The sequence below is a fragment of the Coregonus lavaretus genome (genome assembly GCF_964263955.1).
Source record: "Coregonus lavaretus genome assembly, chromosome: 11".
Classification (NCBI taxonomy): domain Eukaryota; kingdom Metazoa; phylum Chordata; class Actinopteri; order Salmoniformes; family Salmonidae; genus Coregonus; species Coregonus lavaretus.
The window spans coordinates 22973705-22993457 of NC_139998.1; positions in this window are offsets into that span (position 1 = coordinate 22973705).

Below are 19753 nucleotides of genomic sequence, written 5' to 3' on the forward strand. Positions count from 1 at the left end.
TAATATCTTTGAAAGTTTCTTTAAGTGCAATCACAAAAACCATCAAGCGCTATGATGAAACTGGCTCTCATGAGGACTGCCATAGGAATGGAAGCCCAGAGTTACCTCTGATGCAGAGGATAAGTTCATTAGAGTTACCCAGCCTCAGAAATTGCAGCCCAAATAAATGTTTCACAGAGTTCAAGTAACAGACACATCTCAATATCAACTTTTCAGAGGAGACTGTGTGAATCAGGCCTTCATGGTCAAATTGATGCAAAGAAACCACTACTAAAGGACACCAATAATAAGAACAGACTTGCTTGGGCCAAGAAACACGAGCAATGGACATTAGACCGGTGGAAATTTGTCCTTTGGTCTGGAGTCCAAATTTGAGATTTTTGGTTCCAACCGCTGTGGCTTTGTGAGACGCGGTGTGGGTGAACGGATGATCTCTTCATGTGTATTTCCCACCGTAACTATCATTTGTTTTTCAACAGGACAATGAACCAACACACCTCCAGGACGGCAGAGTGAAGGAAAAGCAGCCAACAAGTGCTCAGTATATGTGGGAATTCCTTCAAGACTGTTGTAAAAGCATTCCAGGTGAATTTGGTTGAGAGAATGCCAAGAGTGTGCAAAGCTGTCAGCAAGGCAAAGGGTGGCTATTTGAATAATCTCAAATATTACATATATTTTGATTAGTTTAACACGTTTTTGGTTACTACATGACTCCATATGTGTTATTTCATAGTTTTGATGTCTTCACTATTATTCTACAATGTAAAAAATAGTAATAATTAAAGAAAAACCCTTGAATGAGAAGGTGTGTCCAAACTTTTGACTGGTACCGCATATATATATATAAATATATACAGTGGGGAAAAAAAGTATTTAGTCAGCCACCAATTGTGCAAGTTCTCCCACTTAAAAAAGATGAGAGAGGCCTGTGATTTTCATCATAGGTACACGTCAACTATGATAGACAAATTGAGAAAAAAAAAACAGAAAATCACATTGTAGGATTTGTAATTTATTTATTTGCAAATTATGGTGGAAAATAAGTATTTGGTCACCTACAAACAAGCAAGATTTCTGGCTCTCACAGACCTGTAACTTCTTCTTTAAGAGGCTCCTCTGTCCTCCACTCGTTACCTGTATTAATGGCACCTGTTTGAATTTGTTATCAGTATAAAAGACACCTGTCCACAACCTCAAACAGTCACACTCCAAACTCCACTATGGCCAAGACCAAAGAGCTGTCAAAGGACACCAGATACAAAATTGTAGACCTGCACCAGGCTGGGAAGACTGAATCTGCAATAGGTAAGCAGCTTGGTTTGAAGAAATCAACTGTGGGAGCAATTATTAGGAAATGGAAGACATACAAGACCACTGATAATCTCCCTCGATCTGGGGCTCCACGCAAGATCTCACCACGTGGGGTCAAAATGATTACAAGAACGGTGAGCAAAAATCCCAGAACCACACGGGGGGACCTAGTGAATGACCTGCAGAGAGCTGGGACCAAAGTAACAAAGCCTACCATCAGTAACACACTACACCGCCAGGGACTCAAATCCTGCAGTGCCAGACGTGTCACCCTGCTTAAGCCAGTACATGTCCAGGCCCGTCTGAAGTTTGCTAGAGTGCATTTGGATGATCCAGAAGAGGATTGGGAGAATGTCATATGGTCAGATGAAACCAAAATAGAACTTTTTGGTAAAAACTCAACTCGTCGTGTTTGGAGGACAAAGAATGCTGAGTTGCATCCAAAGAACACCATACCTACTGTGAAGCATGGGGGTGGAAACATCATGCTTTGTGGCTGTTTTTCTGCAAAGGGACCAGGACGACTGATCTGTGTAAAGGAAAGAATGAATGGGGCCATGTATCGTGAGATTTTGAGTGAAAACCTCCTTCCATCAGCAAGGGCATTGAATATGAAACGTGGCTGGGTCTTTCAGCATGACAATGATCCCAAACACACTGCCCGGGCAACGAAGGAGTGGCTTCGTAAGAAGCATTTCAAGGCCCTGGAGTGGCCTAGCCAGTCTCCAGATCTCAACCCCATAGAAAATCTTTGGAGGGAGTTGAAAGTCCGTGTTGCCCAGCGACAACCCCAAAACATCACTGCTCTAGAGGAGATCTGCATGGAGGAATGGGCCAAAATACCAGCAACAGTGTGTGAAAACCTTGTGAAGACTTACAGAAAACGTTTGACCTGTGTCATTGCCAACAAAGGGTATATAACAAAGTATTGAGAAACTTTTGTTATTGACCAAATACTTATTTTCCACCATAATTTGCAAATAAATTCATTAAAAATCCTACAATGTGATTTTCTGGATTTGTTTTTCTCATTTTGTCTGTCATAGTTGACGTATACCTATGATGAACATTTCAGGCCTCTCTCATCTTTTTAAGTGGGAGAACTTGCACAATTGGTGGCTGACTAAATACTTTTTTCCCCACTGTATAAAGTAGTATATCGAACTCTGAGAAACCTATAGAATGATTATCACTTTTCAAATATATGTATTTGTGGTTCATATCAGATGAACGTGGGGGTGTTGGGGTTCAGAAGGAAGTGAATGTTTCAGAAAAGTTATTTTTTACAGACATGCTCATTCCCTTTGTGTCACATCGGAAAGTCAGTGTAACTGTTGAAGTATGTTTAATTCCCCTTCCATTCTAGGAGAGCCTGTTGACAGTGCTCTTCATTACTGCATTAAAGCTTCAAACCTTCACAGAGATGGGTAGGATGATAGAGAAATGCATGGGATATGATATAATATGAGACCATGGCAGTTCTTCTCTTTATTTTGCAGCCCTAATACTACCCCCCCCCCTCTCTCTCTCTCTCTCTCTCTCTCTCTCTCTCTCTCTCTCTCTCTCTCTCTCTCTCTCTCTCTCTCTCTCTCTCTCTCTCTCTCTCTCTCTCTCTCTCTCTCTCTCTCTCTCTCTGTCTCTTTTTCTGTGAAGTTCTTTTTGACCTCTGTGTCTCTTAGATGAATAGGATATCCTCACTGCATAACAGGATAAATTATTTGGTAATTTGTCAATGAGACCTTCAGTGGAACTTCTCCCTTATTTCTTATCTACTGTGTACACAGTGTCTCAAGAATATATGGTTGTGCTTTATCATCATTTGTAGTCTCCGCTTTTCTTATGAAGATATCTTGACACAAAGCCTCTATTAATATGTACTTGCATACGTCTATCAAGTTTCTACTTCAAATCAAATACAAGATGTGTACAGTCACAAGAGTAACACTTCATTTTATGGGGTCCTTATTACAGTGTAATTACATACGTAGCTAGATACACTGTAACAAGTATTGTAATTCATTGTAATAATTCCTAGTTACCCTGTGCTAACAACATGTATCCGGTGGTAATTGCAGTCTGTAATTACAGAGGTGTAACAACGAATGATTAATTGATAATGATGGAAATGAAGATATTTGAATAGATATATATTTTTAAAAAGCTATATATATATATATATATTGAGGTGAGAGCATTGGAAATGCTTTTGGCGGTTGACCTGCTTCTGTTTTGAGGGTGGCACTGTGTGCTGTTCTCGATGGATGGGTCCTGGCCTCTCGAGGGCCTAGGGATCCGGGTGGGCGGGGGTGGTATGCCGATCATTGGGATGGGGAGGGGCTTTATTGGGGGGAATAGTGGAGAACAATTGTAGGGTTACTTACAGTGAGGGAAAAAAGTATTTGATCCCCTGCTGATTTTGTACGTTTGCCCACTGACTAAGAAATGATCAGTCTATAATTTTAATGGTAGGTTTATTTGAACAGTGAGAGACAGAATAACAACAAAAAAATCCAGAAAAACACATGTCAAAAATGTTATAAATTGATTTGCATTTTAATGAGGGAAATAATTATTTGACCCCTCTGCAAAACATGACTTAGTACTTGGTGGCAAAACCCTTGTTGGCAATCACAGAGGTCAGACGTTTCTTGTAGTTGGCCACCAGGTTTGCACACATCTCAGGAGGGATTTTGTCCCACTCCTCTTTGCAGATCTTCTCCAAGTCATTAAGGTTTCGAGGCTGACGTTTGGCAACTCGAACCTTCAGCTCCCTCCACAGATTTTCCATGGGATTAAGGTCTGGAGACTGGCTAGGCCACTCCAGGACCTTAATGTGCTTCTTCTTGAGCCACTCCTTTGTTGCCTTGGCCGTGTGTTTTGGGTCATTGTCATGCTGGAATACCCATCCACGAACCATTTTCAATGCCCTGGCTGAGGGAAGGAGGTTCTCACCCAAGATTTGACGGTACATGGCCCCGTCCATCGTCCCTTTGATGCGGTGAAGTTGTCCTGTCCAGTTAGCAGAAAAAAACCCCCAAAGAATAATGTTTCCACCTCCATGTTTGACGGTGGGGATGGTGTTTTTGGGTCATAGGCAGCATTCCTCCTCCTCCAAACACGGCGAGTTGAGTTGATGCCAAAGAGCTCAATTTTGGTCTCATCTGACCACAACACTTTCACCCAGTTCTCCTCTGAATCATTCAGATGTTCATTGGCAAACTTCAGACGGGCATGTATATGTGCTTTCTTGAGCAGCAGGGGGACCTTGTGGGTTCTGCAGGATTTCAGTCCTTCACGGCGTAGTGTGTTACCAAATGTTTTCTTGGTGACTATGGTCCCAGCTGCCTTGAGATCATTGACAAGATCCTCCCGTGTAGTACTGGGCTGGTTCCTCACCGTTCTCATGATCATTGCAACTCCACGAGGTGAGATCTTGCATGGAGCCCCTGGCCGAGGGAGATTGACAGTTATTTTGTGTTTCTTCCATTTGCGAATAATCACACCAACTGTTGTCACCTTCTCATCAAGCTGCTTGGCGATGGTCTTGTAGCCCATTCCAGCCTTGTGTAGGTCTACAATCTTGTCCCTGACATCCTTGGAGAGCTCTTTGGTCTTGGCCATGGTGGAGCGTTTTGAATCTGATTGATTGTCACGAGTGTCAGTGTAATGCGGTGGATCGAAGTCAGGCGCAGGACACAGAACTCTATGAAACGTACTTTACTGAATAAGTAAAGAAACCAATACACAATACCTCCACACAGGGAGGAACAAACCCGCTCACCAATGACACACGAAACAAAAAACAAACATGCACAAAAAACAATGGGAGCCACCGGGTTAAATAGGGAAGTAGTAATCACATAATGGGAAACAGGTGTGTAACAATCAGACAACAGGTAGAACATAGAAACATAGAACATAGATCGGCAGCAGCTATTATTCCAGTGACGACGAACGCCGAAGCCTGCCCGAGCAAGGAGGAGGGGCAGCCTCGGTAGAATCCGTGACAGTTTTGGGCCATCTCTGCCCAGGGGAGGAAAACCGACCACTCCCCCGTTGGTCCTGGCAATACGACCACAGAAACCTACCCACCTCCTGGTTGACTCTCTCCACCTGCCCGTTACTTTCAGGGTGAAACCCTGAGGTCAGGCTGACCGAGACTCCCAGACGTTCCATGAACGCCCTCCAGACTCTCGAGGTCAACTGTGAACCCCGATCAGACACTATATCCTCAGGTACCCCATAGTTCTGGAAGACGTGTGTAAATAGGGCCTCAGCAGTCTGTAGGGCCGTAGGGAGACTGGGCAGAGGAATGAGGCAGCAGGACTTAGAAAACCGATCCACAACGACCAGGATCGTGGTGTTCCCTTGTGAGGGGGGAAGATCCGTCACGAAGTCCACCGATAGGTGGGACCACGGTCATTGTGGAACGGGTAAGGGTTGCAATTTCCCTCTGTGCAGGTGTCTAGGAGCCTTACACTGGGCGCACACCAAGCAGGAGGAAACATAAACCCTCACGTCCTTAGCTAAAGTGGGCCCCCAGTACTTCCCACTAAGACAATGCATTGTCCGACCGATACCAGGATGACCAGAGGAGGGTGACGTGTGAGCCCAATAGATCAAACGATCGCGGACCTCCAGCGGGACATACACACGACCCTCTGGACACTGGGGAGGAGTGGGTTCGTTACGCAACGCCCGCTCGATGTCCGCGTCCACCTCCCACACCACCTTAGCTGCCTTAGCGTTCTGGGAACCTGGCCTGTACAAAAGGGTGAACACAAAACGGGCGAGAAACATGGACCACCTTGCCTGGCGAGGGTTTATTCTCCTCGCCGCCCCGGATGTTCTCCAGATTGCGGTGCTCAGTCAAAATGAGAAAAGGGTGTTTAGCCCCCTCAAGCCAATGTCTCCATGCTTTCAGGGCTTGGACCACAGTCAACAGCTCCCGGTCCCCCACATCATAGTTGCGCTCCGCCGAGCTGAGCTTCTTCAAAAATAACGCACAGGGGCGGAGCTTGGGTGATGTGCCCGAGCGCTGCAAAAGTACAGCACCTATCCCAGCCTCCGACGCGTCCACCTCAACCATGAAAGCCAAGGAGGGATCCGGATGAGCCGTAATGGGAGCCGCTACCTGACCAAAGCCCCGGATAAACCTCCGGTAGTAATTGGCAAGCACCAAAAATCGCTGCACCTCCTTCACCGTGGTTGGAGTCGCCCAATTACGCACGGCCAAATGCGGTCACTCTCCATCCTCACCCCAGACGTGGACATGTAGTACCCTAGGAAGGAGATGGACTCCTGGAAGAACAGGCATTTCTCCGCCTTGGCATACAGGTCATGCTTCAACAGTCGTCCAAGCATTTTACTCACCAGGGACACATGCTCGGCCCGTGTAGCGGAGTATATGAGAATGTCATCAATATACACCTCTACACCCTGTCCGTGCAGATCCCTGAAAATCTCATCGACAAAGGATTGGAAGACTGATGGAACATTCATCAACCCGTATGGCATGACGAGGTACTCATAGTGTCCTGAGGTAGTACTGAATGCCGTCTTCCACTCATCTCCCTCCTGGATACGCACCAGGTTGTACGCGCTCCTGAGATCCAATTTCGTGAAGAAGCGCGCCCCGTGCAATGACTCCGTCATACAAGCTATCAGAGGTAATGGATAGCTGTACTTGACGGTGATCTGATTAAGACCACGGTAATCAATGCACGGGTGTAACCCACCATCCTTCTTCTTCACGAAAAAGAAACTAGAGGAAACAGAAGTGGAAGGCCGAATGTATCACTGTCTCAGAGATTCGGAGACATATGTTTCCATAGCCGCCTTCTCCTCCTGTGACAGAGGGTACACGTGACTCCGGGGAAGTGCAGCGCCTACCTGGAGATTTATCGCACAATCCCCCGGACGATGGCGTGGTCATTTAGTCGCCCTCTTTTTACTGAAGGCGAGAGCCAAATCGGCATACTCAGAAGGAATGTGCATTGTGGAGACCTGGTTTGGACTCTCCACCGTAGTAGCCCCTAAGGAAACCCCTACACACCTCCCTGAGCACTGACTGGACCATCCCTTGAGAGCCCTCTGTTGCCAAGAAATAGTGGGATCATGAGTGGTTAACCAGGGAAGTCCCAACACCACAGGATACGCAGGAGAATCAATCAGATAGAGACAAATCCTCTCCTCATGACCCCACTGCGTCCTCATTGAGAGTGGTGTGGTAACCTCCCTGATTAGGCCTGACCCTAACGGGCGACTATCTAATGCATGTACAGGGAAGGGCACATCAACACGAACAGTGGGAATCCCTAAACTAAGTGAATACTGATGATAAATAAAATACCCAGCTGCGCCTGAATCTACTAGCACCTTATGCTGGGAATGAGGAGAAAACTCTGGGAAAACAACCTCTATACACAGCTGACCAACAGGGAGCTCTGGGTGAGTCGGGTATTTACTCACCTGAGATGGTCGACCAGTGCTCTGCCTACTGCCTCGACTCCCTAGGGACCCTTCCCAGCTCCGACCCGCAGTGACCCCCCGCAGTGTGTGGCCAGAGTTGGTGCAGGGGACGGCCCCTCTCTTGGTCTTCCTAAGCGCAGCACCTCCGAGCTCCATGGGGGTAGGGTCGGAGGTGCTGGGAGATGGAATGAACGGGCCCTGATCAGAACGTCCGCGGGTCTCCAACAGGTTATCCAGCCTGATGGACATCTCCACCAATTGGTCCAGGTTGAGGTTGGTATCCCTGCAGGCCAGTTCCCGCCGAACGTCCTCCCTTAGGCTGCAACAATAGTGTTCGATCAGGGCCCTCTCATTCCATCCTGCGCTGGCTGCCAGAGTCCTGAACTCCAGCGCAAAATCCTGGGCGCTCCTCCGCTCCTGTCTTAGGTGGAAAAGATGCTCGCCCGCCGCTCTCCCCTCCGGTGGATGATCGAATAACTTCCGGAAGCGGCGGGTGAAATCCTCGTAGCGTCAATCCTTGTAGCGTCAATTCCTCCCCACTCGGTGTTGGCCCACTCAAGCTCCTTCCCCGACAGACAGGAGATGAGGGCGGACACGCTCTCGTATCCCGAGGGCGCCGGGTGAATGGTTGCCAGGTAGAGCTCTACCTGGAGAAGGTAACCCTGACACCCAGCTGGAGTACCGTCATATGCCCTCGGGAGCAAGAGCCGAATCCCACTGGACCCAGGTGGCGAAGGGGTGGACAGTGGTGTGGGTGGTTGAGTGGTTGGAGGAGGTGTAGGAAAGCCACCTCTCTCCCATCGGTCCATAGCATTCACCACACTCTTCATAGCGGTGCCGAGAGCCTGGACCATGCTCTCCTGTCGTTGAACGCGTTCCTCCATCGATCCGGATTGACTGGCTGTACCTGCTGACTCCATCTTTGGTGCGTGTTTCTGTCACAAGTGTCAGTGTAATGCGGTGGATCGAAGTCAGGCGCAGGACACAGAACTCTATGAAACGTACTTTACTGAATAAGTAAAGAAACCAATACAAAATACCTCCACACAGGGAGGAACAAACCCGCTCACCAACGACACACGAAACGAAAAACAAACACGCACAAAACACAATGGGAGCCACCGGGTTAAATAGGGAAGGAGTAATCACATAATGGGAAACAGGTGTGTAACAATCAGACAACAGGTAGAACATAGAAACATAGAACATAGATCCGCAGCAGCTAGTATTCCGGTGACGACGAACGCCGAAGCCTGCCCGAGCAAGGAGGAGGGGCAGCCTCGGCAGAATCCGTGACATTGATTGATTGCTTCTGTGGACAGGTGTCTTTTATACTGGTAACAAGCTGAAATTATGAGCACTCCCTTTAAGAGTGTGTTCCTAATCTCAGCTTGTTACCTGTGTAAAAGACACCTGGGAGCCAGAAATCTTTCTGATTGAGAGGGGGTAAAATACTTATTTCCCTCATTAAAATGCAAATCAATTTATAACATTTTTGACATGCATTTTTCTGGATTTTATTGTTGTTATTCTGTCTCTCACTGTTCAAATAAACCTACCATTAAAATTATAGACTGATCATGTCTTTGTCAGTGGGCAAACGTACAAAATCAGCAGATGATGATGCTCAAGATGACGGTCATTCACCCTCGGTCTGGGGCTCCATGTAAGATCTCACCTCGTGGGGCATCAATGATCATGAGGAAGGTGAGGGATCAGCCCAGAACTACACGGCAGGACCTGGTCAATGACCTGAAGAGAGCTGGGACCACAGTCTCAAAGAAAACCATTAGTAACACACTACGCCGTCATGGATTAAAATCCTGCAGCGCACGCAAGGTCCCCCTGCTCAAGCCAGCGCATGTCCAGGCCCATCTGAAGTTTGCCAATGACCATCTGGATGATCCAGAGGAGGAATGGGAGGTCATGTGGTCTGATGAGACAAAAATTGAGCTTTTTGGTCTAAACTCCACTCGCCGTGTTTGGGGGAAGAAGAAGGATGAGTACAACCCCAAGAACACCATCCCAACCGTGAAGCATGGAGGTGGAAACAGCCTCCTTCCCTCAGTAAGAGCATTGAAGATGGGTCGTGGCTGGGTCTTCCAGCATGACAACGACCCGACACACACAGCCAGGGCAACTAAGGAGTGGCTCCGTAAGAAGCATCTCAAGGTCCTGGAGTGGCCTAGCCAGTCTCCAGACCTGAACCCAATAGAAAATCTTTGGAGGGAGCTGAAAGTCCGTATTGCCCAGCGACAGCCCCGAAACCTGAAGGATCTGGAGAATGTTGTATGGAGGAGTGGGCCAAAATCCCTGCTGCAGTGTGTGCAAACCTGGTCAAGACCTACAGGAAACGTATGATCTCTGTAATTGCAAACAAAGGTTTCTGTACCAAATATTAAGTTCTGCTTTTCTGATGTATCAAATACTAATGTCATGCAATAAAATGTAAATTAATTACTTAAAAATCATACAATGTGATTTTCTGGATTTTTGTTTTAGATTCCGTCTCTCACAGTTGAAGTGTACCTATGATAAAAATTACAGATCTCTACATGCTTTGTAAGTAGGTCAACCTGCAAAATCGGCAGTGTATCAAATACTTGTTCTACCCACTGTATGTATGTACAATGGGGAAAAAAAGTATTTAGTCAGCCACCAATTGTGCAAGTTCTCCCACTTAAAAAGATGAGAGAGGCCTGTAATTTTCATCATAGGTACACGTCAACTATGACAGACAAAATGAAAAAAAAAAATCCAGAAAATCACATTGTAGGATTTTTAATGAATTTATTTGCAAATTATGGTGGAAAATAAGTATTTGGTCAATAACGAAAGTTTCTCAATACTTTGTTATATACCCTTTGTTGGCAATGACACAGGTCAAACGTTTTCTGTAAGTCTTCACAAGGTTTTCATACACTGTTGAAGGTATTTTGGCCCATTCCTCCATGCAGATCTCCTATAGAACAGTGATGTTTTAGGGCTGTCGCTGGGCAACACGGACTTTCAACTCCCTCCAAAGATTTTCTATGGGGTTGAGATCTGGAGACTGGCTAGGCCACTCCAGGACCTTGAAATGCTTCTGACGAAGCCACTCCTTTGTTGCCCGGGCGGTGTGTTTGGGATCATTGTCATGCTGAAAGACCCAGCCATGTTTCATCTTCAATGCCCTTGCTGATGGAAGGAGGTTTTCACTCAAAATCTCACCATACAAGGCCCCATTCATTCTTTCCTTTACACGGATCAGTCGTCCTGATCCCTTTGCAGAAAAACTGCCCCAAAGCATGATGTTTCCACCCCAATGCTTCACAGTAGGTATGGTTTTCTTTGGATGCAACTCAGCATTCGTTGTCCTCCAAACACGACGAGTTGAGTTTTTACCAAAAAGCTCTATTTTGGTTTCATCTGACCATATGACATTCTCCCAATCCTCTTCTGGATCATCCAAATGCACTCTAGCAAACTTCAGACGGGCCTGGACATGTACTGGCTTAAGCAGGGGGACACGTCTGGCACTGCAGGATTTGAGTCCCTGGCGGCGTAGTGTGTTACTGATGGTAGGCTTTGTTACTTTGGTCCCAGCTCTCTGCAGGTCATTCACTAGGTCCCCCCGTGTGGTTCTGGGATTTTTGCTCACCGTTCTTGTGATCATTTTGACCCCACGGGGTGAGATCTTGCGTGGAGCCCCAGATCGAAGGAGATTATCAGTGGTCTTGTATGTCTTCCATTTCCTAATAATTGCTCCCACAGTTGATTTCTTCAAACCAAGCTGCTTACCTATTGCAGATTCAGTCTTCCCAGCCTGGTGCAGGTCTACAATTTTGTTTCTGGTGTCCTTTGACAGCTCTTTGGTCTTGGCCATAGTGGAGTTTGGAGTGTTACTGTTTGAGGTTGTGGACAGGTGTCTTTTATACTGATAACAAGTTCAAACAGGTGCCATTAATACAGGTAACAAGTGGAGGACAGGGGAGCCTCTTAAAGAAGAAGTTACAGGTCTGTGAGAGCCAGAAATATTGCTTGTTTGTAGGTGACCAAATACTTATTTTCCACCATAATTTGCAAATAAATTCATAAAAAATCCTACAATGTGATTTTCAGGATTTTTTTTTCTCAATTTGTCTGTCATAGTTGACGTGTACCTATGATGAAAATTACAGGCCTCTCTCATCTTTTTAAGTGGGAGAACTTGCACAATTGGTGGCTGACTAAATACTTTTTTTCCCCACTGTATGTATATATATGCGAAAAAAAAAAAAAAACATATGGGGGATTGGAAGTGATGCAGACAATTACATTGATGGAAGTTACAATCTATCTGCAATATTAAAGCTGATCTACCCCCTAAAAAAAGTATCTGAATGTCGTTGAGTGGCCCAGCCAGAGCCTGGACTTGAACCCGATCGAACATCTCTGGAGAGGCCTGAAAATAGCTGTGCAGCGACGCTCCCCATCCAACCTGACAGAGCTTGAGAGTATCTGCAGAGAAGAGTGTGAGAAACTCCCCAAATACAGGTGTGCCAAACGTGTAGCGTCATACCCAAGAAGACGTGAGGCTGTAATCACTGCCAAAGGTGTTTAAAAAAAGTACTGAGTAAAGGGTCTGAATACTTATGTAAATGTGATATTTCACCTTTTTACAATTTTTTTATTAGCAAATATAAAAAAAAAAATAGTTTTTGCTTTGTCATTATGGTGTATTGTGTGTAGATTGATGAGGGAAAACAACGATTTATCAATTTTAGAATAAAGCTGTAACGTAACAAAATGTGGAAAAAGTCAAGGGGTCTGAATACTTTCCGAATGCACTGTATATATTTATTTATTGTTAAATCATTTAATAGTGAATTTGACCTGGAAAGCAACAGTAGCTAAGGTGGACAGGGCTTGACAAGGGGTGAATTACATTATTAATGTGTTAAAAATGTTTGGGGCATGGATCAGAAAACTAGTCAGTATCTGGTCTGTCCACCATTTGCCTCATGCAGCGCAACACATCTAGTTCGCATAGAGTTGATCAGGATGTTGATTGTGGCCTGTGAAATGTTGTCCCACTCCTCTTCAATGGCTGTGCAAAGTTGCTGAATATTGTCGGGAACTGGAACACGCTGTCGTACACGTCGATCCAGAGCATCCCAAACATGCTCAATGGGTGACATGTCTAGTGAGTATGCAGGCCATGGAAGAACTGGGAATTGTGTACAGATCCTTGTGTCATGGGGCCTTGCATTATCATTCTGAAACATGAAGTGATGGCAGCTGATGCATGGCACGACAATGAGCCTCAGGATCTTGTTTACACAGTATCTCTGTGCATTCAAATTGCCATCGATAAAATGCAATTGTGTTTGTTGTCCGTAGCTTATGCCTGCCCATACCATAACCCCATCGCCACCATGGGGCACTCTGTTCACAATGTTAACATCAGTAAACCGCTCGCCCACATGACTCCATACACGTGGTGTGCTGTTGTGAGGCCGTTGGACGTACTGCCAAATTCTCTAAAAAGACGCTGCAGTCAGCATACCAATTGCATGCTCCCTCAACTTGAGACAAATGTGGCATTATGTTGTGTTACAAAACTGCACATTTTAGAGTGGCTTTTTATTGTCCCCAGCACAAGGTGCACCTGTGTAATGATCATGCTTTTTATACAGCTTCTTGATATGCCACATCTGTTTGGTGGATGGATTATCTTGGCAAAAGAGAAATGCTCACTAACAGGGATATAAACAAATTTGTGCACAACATTTGAAAAAAATAAGCTTTTTGTGCGTATGGAATATTTCTGGGATATTTTATTTCAGCTCATGAAACATGGGACCAACACTTTACATGTTGCGTTCTTGCAGCCCTCTAATGATGTGTCCATTATGAGAGCCAGCCCACTTAAGAGCTGTTTGACTGAGGGTATGCAACGACCCATCTCAATCCCTCTCTCCTTTTCCTTTTATTTTCCATCCATCCATCCATCCATCCATCCATCCATCCATCCATCCATCCATCCATCCATCCATCCATCCATCCATCCATCCATCCATCTACAGTGGGGAGAACAAGTATTTGATACACTGCCGATTTTGCAGGTTTTCCTACTTACAAAGCATGTAGAGGTCTGTAATTTTTTATCATAGGTACACTTCAACTGTGAGAGACAGAATCTAAAACAAAAATCCAGAAAATCACATTGTATGATTTTTAAGTAATTAATTTGCATTTTATTGCATGACATAAGTATTTGATACATCAGAAAAGCAGAACTTAATATTTGGTACAGAAAACTTTGTTTGCAATTACAGAGATCATACGTTTCCTGTAGGTCTTGACCAGGTTTGCACACACTGCAGCAGGGATTTTGGCCCACTCCTCCATACAGACCTTCTCCAGATCCTTCAGGTTTCGGGGCTGTCGCTGGGCAATACGGACTTTCAGCTCCCTCCAAAGATGTTCTATTTGGTTCAGGTCTGGAGACTGGCTAGGCCACTCCAGGACCTTGAGATGCTTCTTACGGAGCCACTCCTTAGTTGCCCTGGCTGTGTGTTTCGGGTTGTTGTCATGCTGGAAGACCCAGCCACGACCCATCTTCAATGCTCATACAAGATCTCACGATACATGGCCCCATCCATCCTCCCCTCAATATGGTGCAGTCGTCCTGTCCCCTTTGCAGAAAAGCATCCCCAAATAATTATGTTTCCACCTCCATGCTTCACGGTTGGGATGGTGTTCTTGGGGTTGTACTCATCCTTCTTCTTCCTCCAAACACGGCGAGTGGAGTTTAGACCAAAAAGCTCTATTTTTGTCTCATCAGACCACACGACCTTCTCCCATTCCTCCTCTGGATCATCCAGATGGTCATTGGCACACTTCAGACGGGCCTGGACATGCGCTGGCTTGAGCAGGGGGACCTTGCGTGCGCTGCAGGATTTTAATCCAGGACGGTTTAGTGTGTTACTAATAGTTTTCTTTGAGACTGTGGTCCCAGCTGTGGTCCTGGCGTGTAGTTCTGGGCTGATCCCTCACCTTCCTCATGATCATTGATGCCCCACGAGCTGAGATCTTGCATGGAGCCCCAGACCGAGGGTGATTGACTGTCATCTTGAACTTCTTCCATTTTCTAATAATTGCACCAACAGTTGTTGCCTTCTCACCAAGCTGCTTGCCTATTGTCCTGTAGCCCATCCCAGCCTTGTGCAGGTCTACAATTTTATCCCTGATGTCCTTACACAGCTCTCTGGTCTTGGCCATTGTGGAGAGGTTAGAGTCTGTTTGATTGAGTGTGTGGACAGGTGTCTTTTATACAGGTAACGAGTTCAAACAGGTGCAGTTAATACAGGTAATGAGTGGAGAACAGGAGGGCTTCTTAAAGAAAAACTTTCTTTCTTTCTTTCTTTCTTTCTTTCTTTCTTTCTTTCTTTCTTTCTTTCTTTCTTTCTTTCTTTCTTTCTTTCTTTCTCTCCATCCCTCTCTCACTCTGCAGGTCTGTCAGAGCTGACAAAGAAGCTTGGTGATACGGTTAGGGCCATTCTGCTGACACATCACATTCTGATATCATATGCTCATACAGTTTAGCGGAACATTAAAAAGATGCGTAGGCAAAGTTGATTTCACTAAACAAACACAAAGCAATGTTTATTATATTACAGGCATCTGATGTCCCTGAAAAAGGATGGCTCTACAGAATAGGTAGTTCTGGTATAAATCCGCCTTGTGTATGATGATCAGATTCATCTGACAGGTTCAAAGGGAGGAAATAAATCTCTCTTTGCCCAAGCACAACGAGAAGAAAGCCAGACTCGCATTTATAACACTTTCATCTTCCATTACAATAATGCCCTTTAGAGTAAATTAGCTTCATGTTTCAAATGTGACAAGCAGGTTTCCAGCTGATGCATGGATTATTCTCTCTTTCATTATTCCCTTCATTCTTATTCTCAGCGGCCACTGTCCCTGAATCCTGCTCGACGACAAAGGGCCCTCAAACATAAAACACCAAACATAAGAAACAAAAATGGCTTCTCTGGGGTCCTACGAGCTGATTGGTTCCTAGTGTGTGTTCTTACTCTCCTCATTTAGGATGTGATTCTTGGGAGAGTCACATTGCCCATTGTTCCCTTTAGAGTTCTGAGTATTCAGATTGACTTCTAAGCAGCCCAAAGATTTTCAATGAGTACGGTTACATGCACACAATAATGTTATTATTGTGGATAGTCAGATTAATATAATAGTTTGATTAAAACGTTTACTTGCTTTGCAAGAAGAACAATTTCCCTAATAATCCTGTTTACATGGACACATCTGAAATCAGGCTACCTCATGGCACTCTGATAAATGCAAATCGCCAATCAAAATAAATGTTCTACCACAGCGACCATGTTATTTTTGGGAAGCATATTTGATTCTCAATTCGGACATATAAAGTTTGTATGTGAAAACTACTTCTAAGACGTATTCATTCAGTTGTTCCGAACTCACTTCACTCAAGCTAAAGAGGGATGCTCGCTCAGCTGGTGCTAGCACATGAGCTGATGAAATACACCGCTGGAACGCTGATTAAGGTGTTTACATGTCCTAATAATTTGAAACATTGCTCAGAAAACCAGGTGTTTTAATTGCCGTATGCTTACTTCGATTTTGACCTTACACAGACTAAGATAAGCAGAGTAGGGTGTTTACATGACTATTGCATCATCTGCCTACTGTCATCAGTTTAATAACAAATTATTACTATGCATGTAAACATACTCAATGTGGAATGAATCAGAAAGCACCTGTTTGATTGCCCAAACATAACAATGGTCATTATGGCCAAACAGTTATATTTTTGTTTCATCAGACCAGAGGACATTTCTCAAAAAAGTACGATATTTGTCCCAATGTGCAGTTGAAAACCGTAGTGTGGCTTTTTTATGGCGGTTTTGGAGCAGTGGCTTCTTTCTTGCTGAGCGACCTTTCAGGTTATGTCGATATAGGACTCATTTTACTGTGGATATAGATACTTTTGTACCTGTTTCCTCCAGCATCTTCACAAGGTAATTCCTGAGCGGTAAGACGGCTGCGTGGTCCCATGGTGTTTATACTTTCGTACTATTGTTTGTACAGATGAACGTGGTACCTTAAGGCATTGGGAAATCGCTCCCAAGGATGAACCAGACTTGTGGAGGTCTACAATTTGTTTTCTGAGGTCTTGGCTGATTTATTTTGATTTTCCCATGATGTCAAGCAAAGAGGCACTGAGTTTGAAGGTAGGCCTTGAAATACACCCACAGGTACACCTCCAATTGACTCAAATGATGTCAATTAGCCTATCAGAAGCGTCTAAAGCTTTTTCTGGAGTTTTCCAAGCTGTTTATAGGCACAGTCAACTTAGTGTATGTAAACTTATGACCCACTGGAATTGTGATACAGTGAAATATAAGTGAAATAATCTGTCTGTAAACAATTGTTGGCAATTCTGTCATGCAGAAAGTAGATGTCCTAACCGATTTGCCAAAACTATAGTTTGTTAACAAGAAATGTGTGGATTGGTTGGAAAACGAGTTTTATTGACTCCAACCTAAGTGTATGTAAACTTCCGACTTCAACTGTAGTCTACCCTCCCTAATTTTCATTAGCAGCCCAATGACAATACAGAGAGGTGAGCTCTACACTGAGTATACCAAACATTAGGAACACCTTCACCTCTTCACAGTTCACCCTATCCGTCGCTCTCTCTCTCTCTCTGAGCTGTGGGAGTTGGTCTGAGAGATCTCATTAATGGAGCCATAATAAAGGAAGTGTTTAGAGAGAACCACAGCCAGCCCTCACACAGCAGTTAGTACTATAATGCTCGCTGCAGTCTCTCTCTCCACACTGCCCAGAGTGAGAGAGAGAAGAGCGAGAGAGAGAGATTGTTATTATTACTGTATCATACTGGTAATAAGGATGGCTCCCTTTGAACATACACGCATGCACTCACACACACATGCACTTACTCTCGCGTGCACACTCACACACATTTATCTTTGCTCTTTAATCAGGTCCAGCCATAATGACACACAGAGTTAACCACTGGGAATGTTACCTCCTTAACAAACATTACAGTATTTATGAACATAACCATTTCAACAGCTCTAGCCATTTGGTAAGAGCATGTTAGAAAAATACAGTACATATAGGTTTTATCATAGGCTGAGTGGACATGAGTGAGGGCCTGGTCTTCTAAAGGAAATATATTAAATGATGCATCCTATGGCCACAATCACTATAGATCACACCACCTTCTGAGCTGTATTTCTTCTTCATGGAATATTTATTCTTTGAATGTTTGGATCAATTCTTGAGAAGTCATGGATTGACCTAAAGTCAATGGAAAAATGAAAATGAAATCTGTTTTGATTAATCTGGGCCCAACAGGTAATACATTGCAATAAATTGCACTCCAATTCCCTTTTCAAAGCCTCCCAGAACATCTAGATTAAGTAAATTTGTCGATGGATTGATGGGTTGAAGGACAGCAGAGAGCGAGATTGAGCAGATAGACAAATAAAACTACTGCTTGGTAATTTTTATTCAAGCAAGTCTAAGCACTTATTTGTGTAAATATCTGTTGTTGTAGTTTTCCACATTTTGCTGTGTTACAGCCTGAATTTAAAATTGATTAAATACACACGATACCCCATGATGTCAAAGTGGAATTATGTTTTTCAAAATGTTTACAAATTAATTAAAAATTAAAAGCTGAAATGTCTTCAGTCAATAAGTATTCAACCTCTTTATTATGACAAGCCTAAATACGTTTAGAAGTAAAATGTTTCTTAAGAAGTCACATAAAATAAAATAAAATTGATTGATAATACGTTTTTAATAATAAGAATTTCAAACACAGATTCAACCAAAAAGACCAGAGAGTTTTTCCAATGTCTCGCAAAGAAGGACAACTATTGGTAGATGGGTAACAATAAAAAAAGCAGACCTTGAATTTCCCTTTGAGCATGGTGAAGTTATTAATTACACTTTGGATGGTGTATCAATACACCCAGTCACGACAAAGATACAGGCGTCTGAGAGGAAGGAACCACTCTGGGATTTCACCATGAGGCCAATGGTGACTTTAAAACAGTTATAGAGTTTAATGGCTGTGATAGGAGAAAACTGAGGATGGATCAACAACATTGTAATAACTCCACAATGTTAACCTAATTGACAGAGTGAAAAGAAGGAAGCCTGTACATATTTTTTTTTTCTCCAAAACATGCATCCTGTTTGCAACAAAGCACTAAAGTAAGGCTGCAAAGAATGTGGCAAAGCAATTCACTTTTTGTCCTGAATACAAAGTGTTATCTAATTCCAATAACACATTACTGAGTACCACTCTCCAAATTTTCAAGCATAGTGGTGGCTGCATCATGTTATGGGTATGCTTGTAATCGTTAAGGACTGGGGATGTTTTCAGGATAAAAAAAAGAAATGGAATAGAACTAAGCACAGGCAAAATCCTAAAGGAAAACCTGGTTCAGTCTGCTTTCCACCAGACACTGGGAAGTGAATTCACCTTTCAGCAGGACAATAACCTAAAACACAATGCCAAATCTACACTGGAGTTGCTTACCAAGAAGACAGTGAATTTTCCTGAGTGGCCGAGTTACATTTTTTACTTAAATCTGTTTGAAAATCTATGGCAAGACCTGAAAATGGTTGTCTAGAAATGATCAACAACCAATTTGGCAGAGCTTGAAGAATTTTGAAAATAATAATTTGCAAATGTTGCTCAATCCAGGTGTGGAAAGCTCTGAGAGACTTACCCAGAAGACTCATAGCTGTAATCAAGATGCGGCCCAAGATGGCGTAGTAGTGCAGTTGTGTTTTTATCGTATGTCTGTAAATAGCCTGTAAATACCCTATTTTTCTGTATTTTTCGTACATATTTCCATATCAGACTTTTCATCCATCTACAAAATATACTTTCCTGCAACCCGCCTCACTCAATGTGGAA